The following is a 17,966-nucleotide window of genomic DNA, read 5'->3' as shown; positions in this document are numbered from 1 at the left end:
ATTACCAAACTGTCCCTCCTATTTATCGTCATCAACCACTTTTAGAGAGTCTCCTAACGCAAAGAAAATGCATTTAGAAAATTCTGCTCTTAAGCGTGCATTATGTGAAAGTGTTGCTGACGAGTTAGAGTTACGGAAACGTAAAACTTTCCATAATATTGATGATTTAGAAAAAAAATTAACGTTTATAGATAAAAATTATTGGACTTCTATTAGGCAAGACAATACAATCATTATATGCCATATAAAGAGATTCCCATGCCCATGCCCAAAAATAAAAATGTCTATGGTGATTGAACCGGACTTGGCCATTAGAGTATTCTGTAGTGATGTGGAAATGAGCGCTATAGGGGAGTATAGAATTCCTAAACATGTAACAAAGGAAAATACTCTGCAGATTTTGATGGAAAACATGAAAAAAAATGGACATCGAAGAACAGGAAATGAAAACTTCTAATATAATTCTTTATTAAAATTAATCATGTCATTTTTGCTATTAGTGCAAGATGAATCATTTAAATATTTTAATGCCATTAAGTTCATATATGAACAAATTAACATAATGACAATGAATAAGGTTAATTATTCGAATGAATTGATGGTATTTTCTTCCTTATTATATAACTGCTCCCCTAGAGGGTACAGACTGTTAAGAGACACTAAAAATGTAATTTTACCATGCTATTCAATCATTCGAAGATTAACCTTATCAACTTCTATGAATCCTGTCATTGAACAACACGATAACAATTTTCTCATGTATATTAAAAGTAAGTTCAAGTTACTAACGCAGAATGACATCACAGTATCTTTACTTGTTGATGAAATACATCTCAAACCTTATCTTGATTATAAAGGTGGTAATATTGTTGGCTTAGCTAACAACAGCAATGAACCTGCCACAAGTGCATTTGCTTTTATGCTTAGCAGTGTATTCTCAAAATATAAGGATGTTGTGCATGTTATGCCAACTAAATGTCTTCTAGCTGAGAACTTATTTGACATAATTAAACGTGTAATAATTGGCTTAGAAGATATAGGGTTTAAGGTATTATCTGTTATAACAGATAATAATGCAATAAATAAAAAAGATGTCTTTCTTTTGTAGCCCATCAAAGCTTTCAATTGTATATCCCCATCCAGTTAGAACGTCTAGCCCTCTTTTCTTCTTATTCGACTCAGTGCATATATTAAAATGCATTAGAAACAATTGGCTTGGCTAAAAAGATGAAGGCAAATGCATGATGTTCCCAAAGTTTTGTTATAATGGAAATCATGAATTAGATAACAGCCAAAGTGCTCCATTTTCTAGTTTACATAAACTTTATGCCCTAGAATCTCAATCACTTGTGAAATATTGCTATAAGTTGACTTCAAAAGCTCTTTCTCCAACTACTTTTGAAAGGCAAAATGTTAATTTGGTTTTGCAAATTTTCCACGAATATACTATTCAAGGTTTGCTAACCTTAGGAAAACAGGAATGCTTGCCAAATTATGCAGAAATCGTAGAATACATTCAAATATTTTATATTTAGTGGACAATACTGAATGTGAAAACACCATATAAAGGTTGTTGACTTCGTAATAAATATGCTAATCCACTTACATTAAATGGTGATAATTATAATTTCCTAAATGTGTTCTGTGGCTGGTTAGAAACTTGGAATAGCATTCCTGGAAGAACTGGTAAGTTAACAAAGGAAACATATACTGCTTTGCACCATACTACTTACGCAATTTTAGAATTGACTAAATATTGTATAAATGTACTGAACATGGTGTATATATTACCAGGAAAGTTTCACACAGATAACCTTGAGTCAAGGTTTGCCCAGTGTCGACAACTTAGTGGAGACCAGTATAATATATCGATACATCAGGTGTATGAATGTGAAAAAAAGAACTCAGAATGTTGTCAGTTTTAAAATTGAGCTTACCAATTAATAATCGAACTACTGAATTGAAAAATTTTAAAGAAACTAACTGGGATGAAATGACAAGGGAGCAAGAGTTACATGTTTATAAATTTAACATAGATGTAATAGAAGATGATGTTAATCAATGCAAGGAAATACTTCCTGTTATATTATAGTTAACAGGTTATTGCTGTCATGCAGTTTTCAAAAAAATGAAATGCAATAGTTGCAAAAATTTAATATCCGGGAGAGAGACTGTTGAAGAAATAGCTGAATTAAACAGCTACTTTCAGGGTATTAAGAGAGGTTTTCTGCTATACCCAAATGATATAACTAATAATTTTGTTTTATATAATTATATAGTTATAAACAAACTTACAAAATGCGATTCTTTTTTACATTCGATTCATCAGATATAATTAGCCATGTACATAACTTTAAATATTTTGGCTGATCAAAATCGATTATTTCATATTGACTCTTGTAATGAGGGTCACACTATTCAGCAAATTGAAAAAATGCTGATATGGAGTTCATCGCATTCTATTATAAACAATTTTTGTCGCAAAGAGAATGACAATATTAGTAAAGAAAAATATCAGATAAAGAAAAATTCAAGCTTTTAATAAAATTCTACAACAGATTTTTGAAAAGTTTTGATATTCAATGTTTGAAATATTTCTGCCTTAGTAACTTTGTTCATACTAACATTTGTTTGAATTTAATTTTTAACTTATTGTTTGTTATTCATTTAAACGAATTGTTCGTTATTCAGTTAAACTAATTTATTGTTCGTTTTTCAGTTAAACTAATTTATTGTTCGTTTTTTCAGTTAAACTAATTTATTGTTCGTATTTCAGTTAAACTAATTTATTGTTCGTATTTCAGTTAAACTAATTTATCGTTTGTTTTTCAGTTTTGATTTTTAAAATATTGTTTTTATGATTTAAAAAATATTTATTGTTCATTTTTATTTATTTCTGTTGAATAAACTTCAATTACATACAAATCAAATCGTATTCCTTTTCTTTTTAAACTTTTTAACAACTTTTCTCCCTTTCAATTCGTTTTTTATTATTAATATTTTTATTATTGATATTGGATGAGTTTCAGTACAAAGTATCATGTTTATCTTTTTTAATCCAATTTTGAAGTTTTCTAACGCTTTCTGTAAAAATGTCTGCTCATTATCGATAGTCTGTGTTCCACTTATCTTGTTTGCTGGGACCTATGGCGATGACGTCATTTTTCAGCTGACATGCCATGGTCACGTTTAAATTCGAAACCTGACCAACGCGAAACAAAAACGTGCCTAATGCCAATTGAGACGCGGTCGGGTTTGACAATATAAAAAACCAGCATTCCTTCAGTTGGAGATGATTCTTTTTTTTTTGTCGGCCCGACGTCGGTACTGTGTATTTTGCAATCTGGTGTCAGTTGAAGAAAGCTTGTTCGCGATAACGTCGGAAAGGAAACAGGACAGGTTTTTGTTACGCGTGCTGCGACGCGGTGAATTGGCGATCTAAAAATCATTCTTCTTTTTCTTTAACTCAAACATTGAACGATTAGATTATTATTCACTTAAACCTTTTATCAAACAACATTATATTAATTCCTTGAAAAGCACATTCAAAATTGAGTCATATTAAACGGTGATAGCACGATTTCCATTCACTAATTGTTTTCTTCCCTTCCTCTCCCCAACATAACCGGGAACTCCTCCACGTTAAAGCACGGCTTTTAACAAGGACGCCGTCTGTGTCTAGTTTTATTTCCCATACATTTCACATTATTTCTTCAGACAACATAGCTTGAAAATAGAATCCATCTCTGAAATAGTTGCAGCCAGTTTTTAATTAGCTGTTAGGATATGATTTCTCGAAATTTGGGAATAACGAAATAAGCGATGTCGCCAATCAAGTAACATTAAATTTGGTTAGTGGGAATCTAACAGGACATGTTTTTTTTTCTTGGAAAACCTCAATTTCACGTACGTTTTCTTTACATTTTTTTATTTGGGCATACTAATCCGATATATCTATATTATAATCGTTTGCAATCCCTAAATTCTGTTCATTTATTTTTTTTCGAGCATGGCAAAAATACAAATATTCCGTTTCCCTTTCGATTTTGCTAAATCAAACAAGTACTAATAGTATTCCGTATCGTAAACTATTAAAATTTCGCTTCTGTTTCCTCTGATTCCATATACAAACACATCTTTCTTTATTCGTTTGATTTACTCATTGGAGAAAGAGAAACGTAATTGTTTCGACTACAAATTCTAAAAAAAAACACTATCCTCATTTTCCTACGCGCCCACGGAAATACCAACTGGCAAAAACTTATCTTTTCGTCCTTTCCACTTTGCTTTGCTAATTTCAACGCTAACCTGCAAATATCTATCAGTTCTTCTTTTCCATACATACACGACAACTATGGTGTTACTATTAGACGTATTGCTGTTTATACTACTACTACTACTACTACTACTACTACGAATAATAATAATTATTTTCTTTTTGTTGTTGATTCTCTTATAGTAGTTATAGTTAATTTACACGTTATCAGACGCTACTTACTCGTCATTGTCTCAAGGGAGATAACTCTATATTACTAAGAAGTGCAACATACGCGTATGAGCGCATGTTTAGGTGTGTCAGAATTTTTTTGGTAATTTTTGACACTCCTAACACAAAACTGCGAATAAAATATAAAAAAAAACCTCGTAATTTCTCTTTTTAAAGTGGGTTGTTTATTTTTTTTATGGAATATACTTCCAAAATAAACTATTAATATCGTTTAAAAAATAATATAAATATTATTTTTTATTTAAAAAAACAAACAGTGTTTACAAAGTGCCTGCACGCGTTCATGCAGCCATGTTTTTTACGTAATGAAATCAATTGAATTTTACGAGTTAAATTTTTTTCAATTTTTTCACTTTAAAAATCTATCAAAATGTTTCTAATGGTTCAATTTTTACGATATTTTCTGGTTCAATGTAAAATTTTATGCTCTTTACAATAAACTGAATATAATATTCTAGACAAGCGTTTTATTTTTTAATTCACCCCCCCCCATTTTGAAATTTCTATTCAAATGAAAATAATTAATTTTCTCACCTCAAATTTATATATCACAAATTGAAGATAAAAGATCAAAAAATAAAATAAGCTAATTTAAAACAAAAAGGGAACAATTATTTGAAAATTTACCTATAAAGCCTAAAGTTTAAAACCTTTTTTTTTAAACCATGTTGATTTTTTTTTTGTTTTTTAAAGTGAAACCTTATAATCTTGTTATATTGCCCAGAAAATTTCGTAGAATTACGATAATTTTTTCTATTTCACTCAATGTTTTACTAAGATATTTAAAAAAAATTCACTCCATAAAGAAGAACTAAAATATATTAAATCAAAAACTCATGTATTTCTTTGATAAAATAAAAAAATAAAAAATACCTTGAGTGTTTTTTTTTTTAAGGCAAAAAACTGATAAGTAAAATGTGATTAGTTTTCACCTATGGTGACACATATTTCTTCATGCACAAGGCTAGACAGCTAACGTGAATGTGTTGTTTTTACGTCCTTCTATCCATCCGTATTTCAAAACAGGAAGAAACAGCGATTCATCGCTTCGCTAACACCGTAACAATGCTTACTTAATGGCGGTTCTTTCAAATAGTTGTTTAAAAAAATTCTTTTATTTAAAAAATATATGGAATATAAAATATAAATATGGGCAAATTTTCATAAATGAAGAATGGAAGCATCCATTGATTAGTATTTTATATAGGTAAGTGATTTTTTTAATTTATATATTTTTATTATTTTTAGATTAAGTTAAAATTCGTTAAATTTTGTGAAATCTTTCTTAAAGAAAACCGATTAAAAAAAAATATTGTCTTTCGATAAAAACTTTTATTATTTTAAAGTTTGGTCTTTGCTCCTTTTATTGAAAAAAAAATTAGGGTTTAAATAAGATTATTCATATTGTTATAAGCTTCAATCACTCTTTTTTTAATGGCAAATTCTGACACTCCTAGCGCATGTGAGAAAAATCAGCTGCAGTCTACGATAGTTGATTAGCGAAAATGCTAACAGTAGCAGCCGTCTTCGCACATAAGCAAATTAAACAATTGTGCATGTTCTGACGTCATGGGAAGAAGGAGAAAAGGCAGTATGTGGGCAAGCAAAGGAAGCGACTGGACATATTTTGACTCCTGCGCAGCAAGAGAGAAAATGTGCAGCATGGTCGAAAAAAAAAGGGAAAGGAAAGTGACGACAAAGACAAGTGCGTAAAGAGCATCTTGCCAGGATGCACGAGTGATATTTTGAAACACAGTGAAGTGCTAGGTGTATCAGAATTTGGGGGGAATTTTTGACACCCCTAACACAAAACTGCAAATAAAATATAAAAACTAGTAATTTCTCTTTTTAAAGTGGGTTGTTTATTTTCTTTATGGAATAAACTATTAATTAAACTATTCAATTTTTTCGCTTTAAAAATTTTTTCTATTGGTTCAATTTTTGCGATATTTTCAGGTTCAATGTGAAATTTTATGCTCTTTACAATAAACCGAATATAATATTCTAGAAAGGTTTTTTTAAATTCACTTCCCCCTCCCCACATTTTGAAATGTCTATTCAAATGAAAATAATTAATTTTCTCACCTCAAATTTATATATCACAAACTGAAGATAAAAGATCAATAAATAAAATAAGCTAATTTAAAACAAAAAAAAGAATAGTTATTTGCAAATTTACCTGTAAAGTCCAAAGTTTAAAACCTTTTTTTTTTAAAAACCACGTTGAATTTTTTTGTTTTTTATGTGAAACCTTATAATCTTGTTATATTGCACGGAAAGTTTCGTTTAATCACGACAATTATTTCTATTTCATTCAATGTTTTATTTTTTAGATATTTAAAAAAAATTCACTCCATAAAGAAAAATAAAATATATTAAATCAAAAACTCATGTATTTCTTTAAGAGAATAAAAAAAAAAAAAAAAATCGCTCGACTGTTTTTTTTTCATCGGCAAAAACTGATAAGTGAAATGGGACTATTTTCAAGTACGATGGCCCATATTTACTAACTTTTGTTTACAGCCAGCAATAGAAAGAGACATTAATTCTGTCGCTTACAGATATAGTTCATAACTCTAAGAAAGGGAGACGGTTATCTCCCCTTTTTTCCATTTGTGACGAGCTGAAGTCGCTGTATTTTTTAATACTCGCTTAAAAAAGTATTTTATTTAAAAAGGACATGGAATATAAAATATAAATATGGATAAATTCTTAACAATGAAGAATGGAAGTACTCATTGATTAGTATTTTTTATAGGTAAGTGATTTTTTGGAATTTATATATACATATATTTTATCGAAGCAAGTTAAAATACGTTGATTTCTTTAAACCTTTTTTTAAAGAAAACCGATTTAAAAAAAAAAACAAATATTGCATAATTTGCTATTAAACCTGTAAGTTTTTTTTTAATTTGGTCTTTACTCCTTTAATTGAAAAAAAAATAAGCGTTTGAATTACATTTTTCAAGTAGTTATAAGCTTCGAAAAATAGGAGGTTGAATTATTCATTTTTTTATCACGCATTTTTAATGGCATTTTCTGATACTCCTAGTGAAGTGCGTTGTCGGAAATTACTGGAATAAATACTTTTTGTATTCACAGAAAAAAAAAAAGAAATATCGAGTCGTACTTTTATGTCGTTCCTTATCTGTTTGTTCCTGTGACAGTGCCAGACAATGTGTGGGTCTGAGTGATTACATGATCATATTGTATGGTATATAAGTCATTTCCAACTGTTCTTTCAGGTTGATGCTCCCAGGATTTGCTGTTACACTGGATGTTTAATTCTTTACAGATGGTCCAGTGGAGGTACTTACATACTCCACCATGTCTCGCTGTGTAGTAGCCATCCCTCAAAAGAACCTTGCAACTTGATACTAGATGACTCACACTTTCCAAATGAAGTCTACCAAAATGTGTGATGCCTCATTGTCTTTTCAAGATTACTATTAGCCGTGTGAACATGCACCGTGTGATTGTTCCAAGCAAAACAACTACCGTCCAATTTATAAACAACTAGTAGGGAGACCGGCATTGCCAGGGATTGATGAGGATCAATGGATGTTCTACAGTTTCAATATTTTATTGTCATGAAAATCAACAAAATCGCCCATTTTTCAATCAAATCGATTGATTGATTGATTGCTCTATTTACCGCAATGCACCATGTAGTCTACATTGCACTGTATAAAATCTGCTATTGATTTTATCAAATTATTTTTTATATAATGGCTTGAGTTAAAGTTTAAAATGCAAAGGTCAAGTATCATGGTTAAATTGTGTTCTAAACACAAACATTCATTTTGAATGCATCCCTGTCTTATCAAAGAACCTACTGCTGATTTTATATACCAGATCCTTCTGCATGTGCGATGATAAACTTCTCAAATGCAGTTGTGATGTTAGGCTGTATAAGGGTGTTAAGTTTGCTTAAAAGCGGGCTGTTCCTTCTTTAATTATTTTTTTGGGGGGGGGATTATCGATTTTCAGTTCTTATTGGAGGCATTTCAATATAAAACCAATTTAAGAACACTGCCAGACACATAAAGTACTCTTGTGTGAAATTTCTAAAAGATTGGCCTAGTCGTTTTGGAGTCCTTAGGAAACAAACTCACACAGACACACAGTACCTTTTATATATAAATAGAGATATAATGTTTATTATTTTGGATAAGTGGCACTTGCTTCACCAAGATTAAATGGCAAACCTATAGAATGAGACGTTTGCCTGAGCAAGATCGAAAACACACAAATCTTATTTACACCGTCATTTATTGAGAGCCCCAAATGGACTCAACCAACTCGAGAGGCACATTAACTCAACTGTTCCATAGCTCTCCTGAAAACCAACTCCCTTCTCTCCAAGTTTCAAATGTTACTCTTGCTCCTCCTCCTTCTCCTCCTCCAGGGTCTCTTCCAGCTTGACTGATTCTAGCATTTTCTTAGTGGTCATTGTTCAACCGTCCAGAGAAAACATCCATTGAAGACTGTCTAGGACTGTCTCTATCCATAGGGGTTTTATCTGGAGTCCATCTTCGAAAATTATTTTTGTCACAAAGACCGATCCTAATGTGACTTCCTCTTTAAATGAGACACTCACTTTATTTATTGTTTTTTTTTTTAATTTTATATGCCACTTCTGCTTGTGTGGTGATAAACTTCTAAATACACTTGTAATGTTAAGCTGTATAAAAGTGTTAACTTGGGTCAAAATCGAACTGTTCTTTCTTTAATCAGATTTTTTTTTAATACTTATTGGAGGCATTCTGATACAAAAACCTATCTAAGAACACTCCCAGGCACATAAAGTATATTTCTGTGAAATATACAAAAGATTGGCTCAGCCATTTCAGAGTCAGAGGGAACCAACTTACACACACACAAAGTTGCGTTTATATATAAGTGATTGTATGGAAAACATGAGCGGGATTTTCAAATATTTTTTTTCTTTTTCCTGCCTCCCTTGACCGAGCAAACATCAGAAACTGCTGCCTTGTCCTGCAAGCATCCAACATATCTTACCGTGTGTAGTTGTAGGTTAATTAATAACCTTTCTTAGTTAATTATGAATTAAATAAAAAAAACATACCTTTCTTGTTTCAATTAAAATTCATATAGGAAGTCATATCAACGGTTTACAAATGAAAATAAATACATTAACACCTAACATGTCTTAGCCTTACACACAGAGATGGAGAAAGATATGTCTGTTTATTTACATAATTACAAACAAAGAGAAATCACACATCATACACTTTTTTTTTTTTTTTACACAGTGGTCACCACTTATCAAAGCCCGGAAGCCACTCAGGGATAAGGGTTATTGCAAGTACATTACGTTAGTGTGGAGATTTGATGAAGTGTTTACTTAAGGGGGCAGTTCATTAAGAATTTGTTAACGTTGGACTTGAAGACATCCAAGTTGTAGTCAGGTGGGAAGCAGGCAGACGGAACAGAGTTCCACAGGCGTGCAGTTCTAAGAAAGAAGCTTTGTTCATGGAATCCATGTTTTGATTTAGGCACAGATAAAGAGGGGGGAAATTTTTCACAGTGGATTCAGCTAGACGGGTGTTTTTCGTGAAAGATTACTTTTATAAACAGTCAAGGGATATAACTGCAAGTTACTAAACGTTTAAATTACACGTCAGCATAAAATCAAGCAAAGGAAGCAACTCCGAGTTACTTAAACCTTTACATCACTGAAAAATAAGCAGAAATCTGGAGCCGTCAAAGAGAGACAACTCCTACAACTTCCGCAGCATTAAAAATATGATTACAGTTAAAAACTATCTCACATTGATAATTCCAACAGTAGTTATACACGTGTGCAAACCTGAAGCCCCTTATGCGACCTTTTGATTGCTCCACCACATGGAACAAGAAAAATGTTAATAAAACAAAACTACAATTAAGTCTACAAAAATACCACATTTTTTTTTTTGCAACCAACCTTTTCTAATTCTCATCTTTCCTTATATATATATATATATATATATATATATATATATATATATGTAACCATAATATAACTGCATTGTTATTTGTTCTTCTTTCTTACTATGTCACTTGTTTTCTATACCTCGTCTTCCTATATTTCGTTACTTAATTTAAACGGGGAAAATTCCAGCACTAACTATTCTGAGCATAGAGCTAGAAGGATTGTTGACTTCAACTCAAATTTTATTTACAATGGTTATGGATACCAAATCACCTTAACCTTATTCATTTTAACTAATTATTATAAAACATGGTAATCTCAACTTTGAACTACTCTGCTTTTCTGATAACTTCTACAGCCGACAAATTGAATCTCTTCTTTTTTTTTTTTACTTAAACCGATCAATCTCTCTGTATAAAAACCTTATTGTCTGTGTGTGATGTTTGTGTGTTCACTATAAAAAAGTTAGAGAATCCACATAAAATCCACATAAAATTTTAAAGTGTATCTTACATAAAATTTTCCATGGATAACAAAGTATTCCCGAATCTCTAAGTACACCATCATCAGAATATAATCTCCTTAAAACTTCAAATATATCCTATTTTTATTAAATTTAAATTATATGTATAACATTTTCTGAGGAAGACAATGAAAGTGGTTTTGAATCTTTGTTTGAGAGATATATGAGGCCGAACCTTCTTTTAAACTTTAAATATATTCTATAGAGCTATTTCAAAAGATAAAAATAAAGAAAAAAAATGAAAAAAAAACAAAACATGCAAGCTTTTCACATGTCAACACCCAATCAATTTGACCTTTTATAGTTTTAAAAGAAGTGTTGATATCAAAAACCTAAGTAACATTTCCTTATTTACTTTGTTTTAGCCTGCATATCACTGTTACATTTGGGAAAGACATTCTTACGTTGCGATGTTGGCATATACATACCAAGATAATAGAAGGGGAATCATATTAAAATCTTACATATTCAGTGTGAAGTCATGCCAATTTATTAATTATCGTGTGGGACTGGGTCAAAATGGCGGCAAATGTCTTGTTGGTTTTATATTCCCACCAAAAATGGTCGTTTATGCGAGTTAATCATATCTTCTATGTAATAAAATAAACTCTATTTTTCCTTTGCCTCTACAGTTCCAATTGGAAAATAATCGAACACTTCTTAAACAAATCTTCCACACTCATTCCTTAATGTACTTCCTAAAGCAGGGGTTATCAGGCTTGCTTGACCCATACACCCCTTTTACCATTTGTCAAAGGTTCATTTACCCCCTCATTTCCAAAAAATGTTTTTCAAAAATGCATTCTAAATAATATGCAAATATTACAAAAAAACTTTTATATTTCCTAATTTGTATATATACATTCACAACATTATACATGGCTTATGTTTATAATTGAGTTTTATAAATTAAATGCGAATTGGAAATATTGATGGATATACAAAATAGAAATAAAAGCAGAATTTGCTGTACAACCCACTGGGGAAGAGGAAGAGTAACTGAAGTACTCACCAAGAAAAAGTGGCAGTCGATGGAGTGTCATGTCACATCTTAGACATATGCAGAGTTTCTTTACCAGCAGCAGAAGAAGTCGATAAAGTCCCTCAAGAAGAACCTATTTGACAGTCACACCACAAATGCAAATGCTCGGCTTAGATGATGGAATATGAGACCAATTATTGATCTTAGAAGATCATGGGGTTGTGAGATTGTGCCTTAAAAATTGGTACAAACCTGTTTTTGTGCAGCCTGTAATGTTTGGTGCAGACAAAAAGAATAAAGAAAACAAAACACAAATGGCTACTGCTTCTCTTTATATGCTTGTGATCTTGTCACCTCATATGCAAATGAGATGCTTCCGGTTTTGAATTAAAAAAAAAAGACTGACTTTTCAGAGATTAACTTTATCTGAATCTGGACATTGGAGTAGCAAATTTTGACAGCAGTGTGTCGAATTTGGAGTAGTAAGTTTTGTGAGCAGTGTGTAGAATTTAACCCCGGAAATGATTAAATAAATTATTAGTTGGAAGTGCAGTATAATTAACAATCCATCAGGACAAGTGTAGAATAGTTAACACTTGATTATTTAACTACACACTTTCAATTCAGTTAAATAAAAAAGCCTGACTTTTCAGATACTCACTTTACTGTTACTTAAATGCTTCAAATGCTTCTGAAATGAAAGAAAATAAAAATGTCAAATTTCTCTGAAACACTCTATATAGTGTATGGTATAGGACTTTATCACAACTTTAAAAAACCTGAACAAGGTGATAGGTTTTTATATAATAACAGGGTGCTTGTTCAGAATTCCACCTAAATAAAAATTAAAATAAAAAAATACAGAAAAATCTTGTCATGAAACTAAAATGTCATATTCTGTCATGGAACTAAAATGTCATATCCCAAAAATTACATAAATTGATCAAGTATTGCTTTTTTTTACAACGGAAATCGTTTTTAAGTGATTAATGTGAAATCGTTAGCATTACAAGGCTGATCTGACAAGTTTGAATTATTATGGAGTTATCTGTCTTTGTTTTGTTTTCATGATAACGATGTGAGACAACCTCTTTTTTTGCTAACTTAAAAATTTGATTTTTTTAGTCCAAAATAAATCAATTTACATAATTTTTGGAATATGATATTTTTGTTTCGTGATGGGTGCGTACATGATAAAGATTTTTCTGTATTTTTTAAATTTTAATTAGGTTAAATTGCACCAATAATCGTTATCAAGACATTCTTCAACTGAAAAAAAATGGTATGATTGAACGATTTCACTAGATCATCAGAATTCATCTGGTCTGGTGCTTAAATATTGTTACTTGAATTAAAATTGTACAAATTGGTGCATCGCTATGCTGTGGATGGAAGGGCATATCGCCCGGGACAAGCCACTTCCTCCTAAGAAATGTCTCACATTCGCTATACCTTGTGCCAGTAAATAATGATGTATTACGCAAAACCGTTTGGAAGTACAAAGAGACTTTATTCCAGAGCATACGAGCACAAACCAAACGTAAAACTGATAAAAAATAGAATAGGGCACACCGAGCAAATGATAAGCGTAAATAACTCTGTCACCCTCAGAATAATCCCCACCCCCTTGACCAATGACTCCATTCACTTGTTTTTTTTTTTTTTCATTTTGACACCTGTGATGTACTTACTCCAACCATTCATGATTTTCTTGTGCACTGGATTCAAATTAGGGTCTCTTCTTGTTTCTGTTCACCAGACTCCAGGATCGGAATTCATCTAGTCTGGTGGAGTAACCTGCTTAATGCTGTTACTTTCTGTTCTTACCACCGCTAAAGTTACTGGAGCATCAATCAAGTTCATCATACGTATTCTGTTAGTGTTTGCTGTGACATCCTGTTCATGTATATTAATCAAAAGACGACTAAGGCAATGTGCATTTCCATTGACGGACCCGGCACATACTTTAGCTTATAATTGTAGGCAGCTAGAAACGGAGCCCAGCCTTGAACTCCTGTTGTAGCAAAAGAAGGAATAGGTTTGTGGTCAAGAAATAACAGATTGTGGTCTGTGAGCAAAGTAAAGTTGTTCCCCTATAAATATTAGTGTAATGGTTTTACCGCAAAAACCAGCACCAGCCCCTCTTTCTCAATACGCGCAGTTCCGTTCTGCCCAAGAAAGTATTCATAAAATCTAGCATACTGGCTTCTTCCTTCCATCTTTCGATTTTATAAGCAATTATAGTTCCTAATCCCTGTGGCTTCGCAAGGGAAGAGAGAGCAAACAAAAAAAAAATATCACACACAGCAGTACGGTCACGGTGCTAAACAACTCAGTCAATTTGAATCCAAACACCTCTGTTGATTCGACATGACACGATCTCAAACAAGACTATCAATTCAAACCTGTACACCTCTGACGATTTGATATGACACAATCCTACACAACTCTGTTCATAATCCTGAACAACTCTGTCGATTCGAACTCAAACACCTCTGACAATTCAACATGACACGATACTGAACAACTCCATTGATTCAAATTCAAACACCTCTGACAATTCGACACGATCCCAAATGCAATGATTCAACACAACACGTTACCAGAGCAACCTTGGGAGTTACTCGCCGAATGATTGTTATCGCCTTTTTTTATAGCCTTTGGACAAACTCATTTTCGCCGTAGGTAGGCCCGACTTGGACATTGGCATACAATTCTTGAGCACTTCCACACATGCTTGTTACAGTTCCTAGGGAGAAGCATCTACTTATACTAGAATAGGCTCGGATGGATCCAAATGAGTTAGAGGGAGTGCAGAACATAGCATCTTCTTTGTTTTTTCAAAAGCTCTGAGTTAGCCAACACGTCACACCAATCCTCATTAAGCTGTGAAGTGGTTCTAGTATCTCTACTATTATATAAAAGTCACTTTGTGTGTGTGTGTGTGTGTGTGTGTGTGTGTGTGTGTGTGTGTGTGTGTGTGTGGCATGTGTGTGTATGTGTGTGTATGTGTGTGTGAGTTCCTTTTTCATAGCTTCCGAAATGGCTGAACTTATCTTCTGCAAATTTAACACAAAGGTAATTTATATGCTTGGCAGTGTTTTTAGATATGTTTCATACAGAAAGTCATCTGATAAGTATCGAAAATTGAAAAAATCCGATCTTAAAAACAGTCTTTTCTCTCTGAGAGATAAAAAAAAAAAAGAATCATTTTTGCAGGGTAATATTTTACATTATACCGGCCAAGGGAGATAACAAAATTTCAGCAAATCATTTCTTCTTTAAAAAACAGATTTATTATAATCTGGAGATATAGTTGTAGAGCATTTAACTACAGATCGAATGATCCCCTGTTCAAGCCCGGTTGTACCTAACCATTTTTTATTTTAATTTTCTCTTGTTAATGAGTTCAATTTAGAATAAAAAAAAAAAAAGCGGTTCCATTGAAAATCGCCACAAATCATTTCTTCGTTTGCATATTTTAAAACTAAACATAAATCAGAAGTGACTTTTCCAGGGCATTCATCGTCAAACCCAAATATCAGCTGACATGATATTGTAAACAAACACAGACGGAATTTGATGAACGACATTATCATTTTTATTCTTTTCTTTTATTTTTTGCGGATTTGTCCACCAGGTAAATTATTCTTCGTAACAGATAATAATCAATAGAGGAATGATTCTACAGTAATACATGGCTCTTCAATCTAGCTTTACTTTCTTTAACCAGTTATGACCAAGTAGTGTAGGTACATTTCCTTTCATCCCCAGCAAAGGTAGCCGATGCTTTAATCCTTGTTGCACTAATTCCACCTCTGTGGTTTCATCTGGTTTCATGAACTTGCCTGTGTGCATGCTTAACTTTACAGGATATTCTTTTAGATCCTGAATTTGGCCAAATTTCTTGAATTTTTCTAAGCTCATTACTCAGCAAGAGGCCACTGTAGCCACTTCCATGACCACATTCTCTTGGTTAATTAGCAGTTCCATTAATACAGGTGGTGTTGAAAGTGTAGCTACTGTGTGCAAGTCTAGTTTTTCTATGTTTATTTCCTTTTCTTCAGCACAATAAGTCTCCTGCACATTGTTCTCCTTCTCATGTGTTTTTGACTTAGAATTCCTACTCTCTTCTTGTCTACATTTTTGAATGTTTGAACATTGCAAGGAACACAAGTAGGAGCAAATTTTCGCGGTTGGAGATTTTGAATACACTTCTTTCTTGGCTTGTCCAATCAGAAGCGAGCTCTGAGTCACATGAGATTGGCTTTATAAAAAGCTAGACCGGCAACACACTCTCTCTATTTTTCTTCCCAGATCTTGGACTGACAATAACTCCACGTGGAACGGATCTCACAGGAACACTTTCCACGGAACACTTTCAACCCTTTCTCTATACAAGTCATACTAATGAAGATAATCAATAAAGCTGCTTTTAAATGTTAGAATGAAACTTCTTGTCTTCTTATTCTGCACATTCCTTGTTTTTAAACTCACGCTTGCCCATCAGGTAAGCAGTGTTTCCACAATGATAACATTCTTATTTTAATGGTAACCTGTGGACAGATGTTTCAGTTTCACTCATCAGTGCTCTCAGAATTAGCTTAGAATATCTTCTTGCAGATTCTATGGACACTACTATTTCAATGTTAGTATCCTTTCACCAAGCAAGCGCTCTTTTCTTTTCTCACCCTTCACTCCCACAACCAAACGAGCACATATATGTTAATTCGCTTTTTCTTTGAAGTTGCAATGATCCAATAGTTTTCACAATGTAGTCACATATTCACTGATGGACTTACATTCTCTTTAATCCTTTGTGTTGAACAAAAAACGTTCATGCATCTCATTGAGGGTCGGCCTGATGTGTCTCTCCATTAAAGTACACTGTTTTTTAAACGTTTTCTGCTCAGGTACTTTCTCGGCTAGACAGCTGAGGATAGCATGGTATTTAATTTTTTTTTTTTTAATTCAATTTTCACCCCAAACAAGGCACAGTGCCACTTTGAAGCAGGGGCTACTATCAGGGACTTAATTAGCGGGGTCATTATGAAGGGAGATGAGTAGAAAGATGTTTGTTGACATTACACTTGAACTTCTGCATATCGTTGCAGTTGGGAAAGCAGAATCCCGGAAGGGAGTTCCAAAGACCCGCAGTTCTGGGGAAGAAACTATTGGAGTAAAAGGCTTTCTTGCACCTAGGGATCTCTACTGTAAAGGGATGAGACTTAGTAGCTTGACGGGTTTGTCGGGGGTAGTTACGTCGGGGAGGTACAAGTGTTTGCAGTTCGTCAGAGCATTCACCATTGAAGTATTTGTAGAACAGGCAGAGGGATGCAACATCTCGTCGATGGGACAGAGGCTGAAGCCTAGATGACAGTTCAGAACCTATCAGGTTGGCGACTCTCTTTTGAACCCTGTCCAGGAGCGAGAGACAAGAAGCAGATGCACCAGCCCAAATGTGACAACAGTACTCCATACATGGGCGAATGGTTGCCTTATAGAGGTATAGGATACTGTCAGGCGTAAGTAGTTTTCTAGCACGGTAGAGGGAGCCAACCTTCCTTGCAGCAGCCTTGGCAATGCTCTCAATGTATCTATTCCAGTTCATATTCCCTGTAAACGTTAGGCCGAGGAGTTTAAAAGAAGTACTTTCAGGTAATGTGTTCTTGGCCATTGCTATTGGTGGTAGAGAAGGTTTCTTGTAGTTATTGAAGGAAACAAGCTTAGTCTTAGCAGCATTGAATGTGACCAACCATTTTTGTCCCCATTCCACTACGGATTGGAGGTCATCCTCTAGTGTTTCTGCCATTTCCTTGGATATGTGTTCATTTGTTTTCCCCTCATATCTGTTATAGAGAGTGGTGTCATCAGAAAATATACCCATCTCAGAAACAATTTTATCAGGGAGGTCGTTTATGAATATCAGGAATAATAGAGGTCCAAGGATAGACCCCTGAGGTACTCCCGCATTTATGTCGTATTGTTTGGATGTACGACCGTCGAGGACAACTTT

At 33.1% G+C, this 17,966-nt stretch overlaps 1 protein-coding gene across 4 annotated transcripts in view; it reads right to left on the bottom strand.

Annotated features, from left to right (window-relative positions):
- The window catches only part of LOC145285955 (cyclic nucleotide-gated channel alpha-3-like), a 242,747-nt gene that overhangs the window by 45,425 nt on the left and 179,356 nt on the right, over positions 1-17,966 (bottom strand). For 2 of the 4 annotated variants that reach the window (XM_080134480.1, XM_080134479.1), the window contains exon 2: positions 12,612-12,641. The exons of the other annotated variants lie outside the window; for them this stretch is intronic. The gene's annotated coding sequence lies outside the window, so the exon portion shown is untranslated. The remainder of the gene's footprint in view (positions 1-12,611; positions 12,642-17,966) is intronic. 4 annotated transcript variants of the gene reach the window in all.

Source organism: Euprymna scolopes, chromosome 10 (assembly GCF_053919585.1).
Source record: "Euprymna scolopes isolate OS-2025 chromosome 10, ASM5391958v1, whole genome shotgun sequence".
NCBI classification, from domain to species: Eukaryota; Metazoa; Mollusca; class Cephalopoda; order Sepiida; family Sepiolidae; genus Euprymna; species Euprymna scolopes.
Note: the sequence above shows the minus strand (reverse complement) of the source record. Positions and strands in the feature narration are given on the sequence as shown.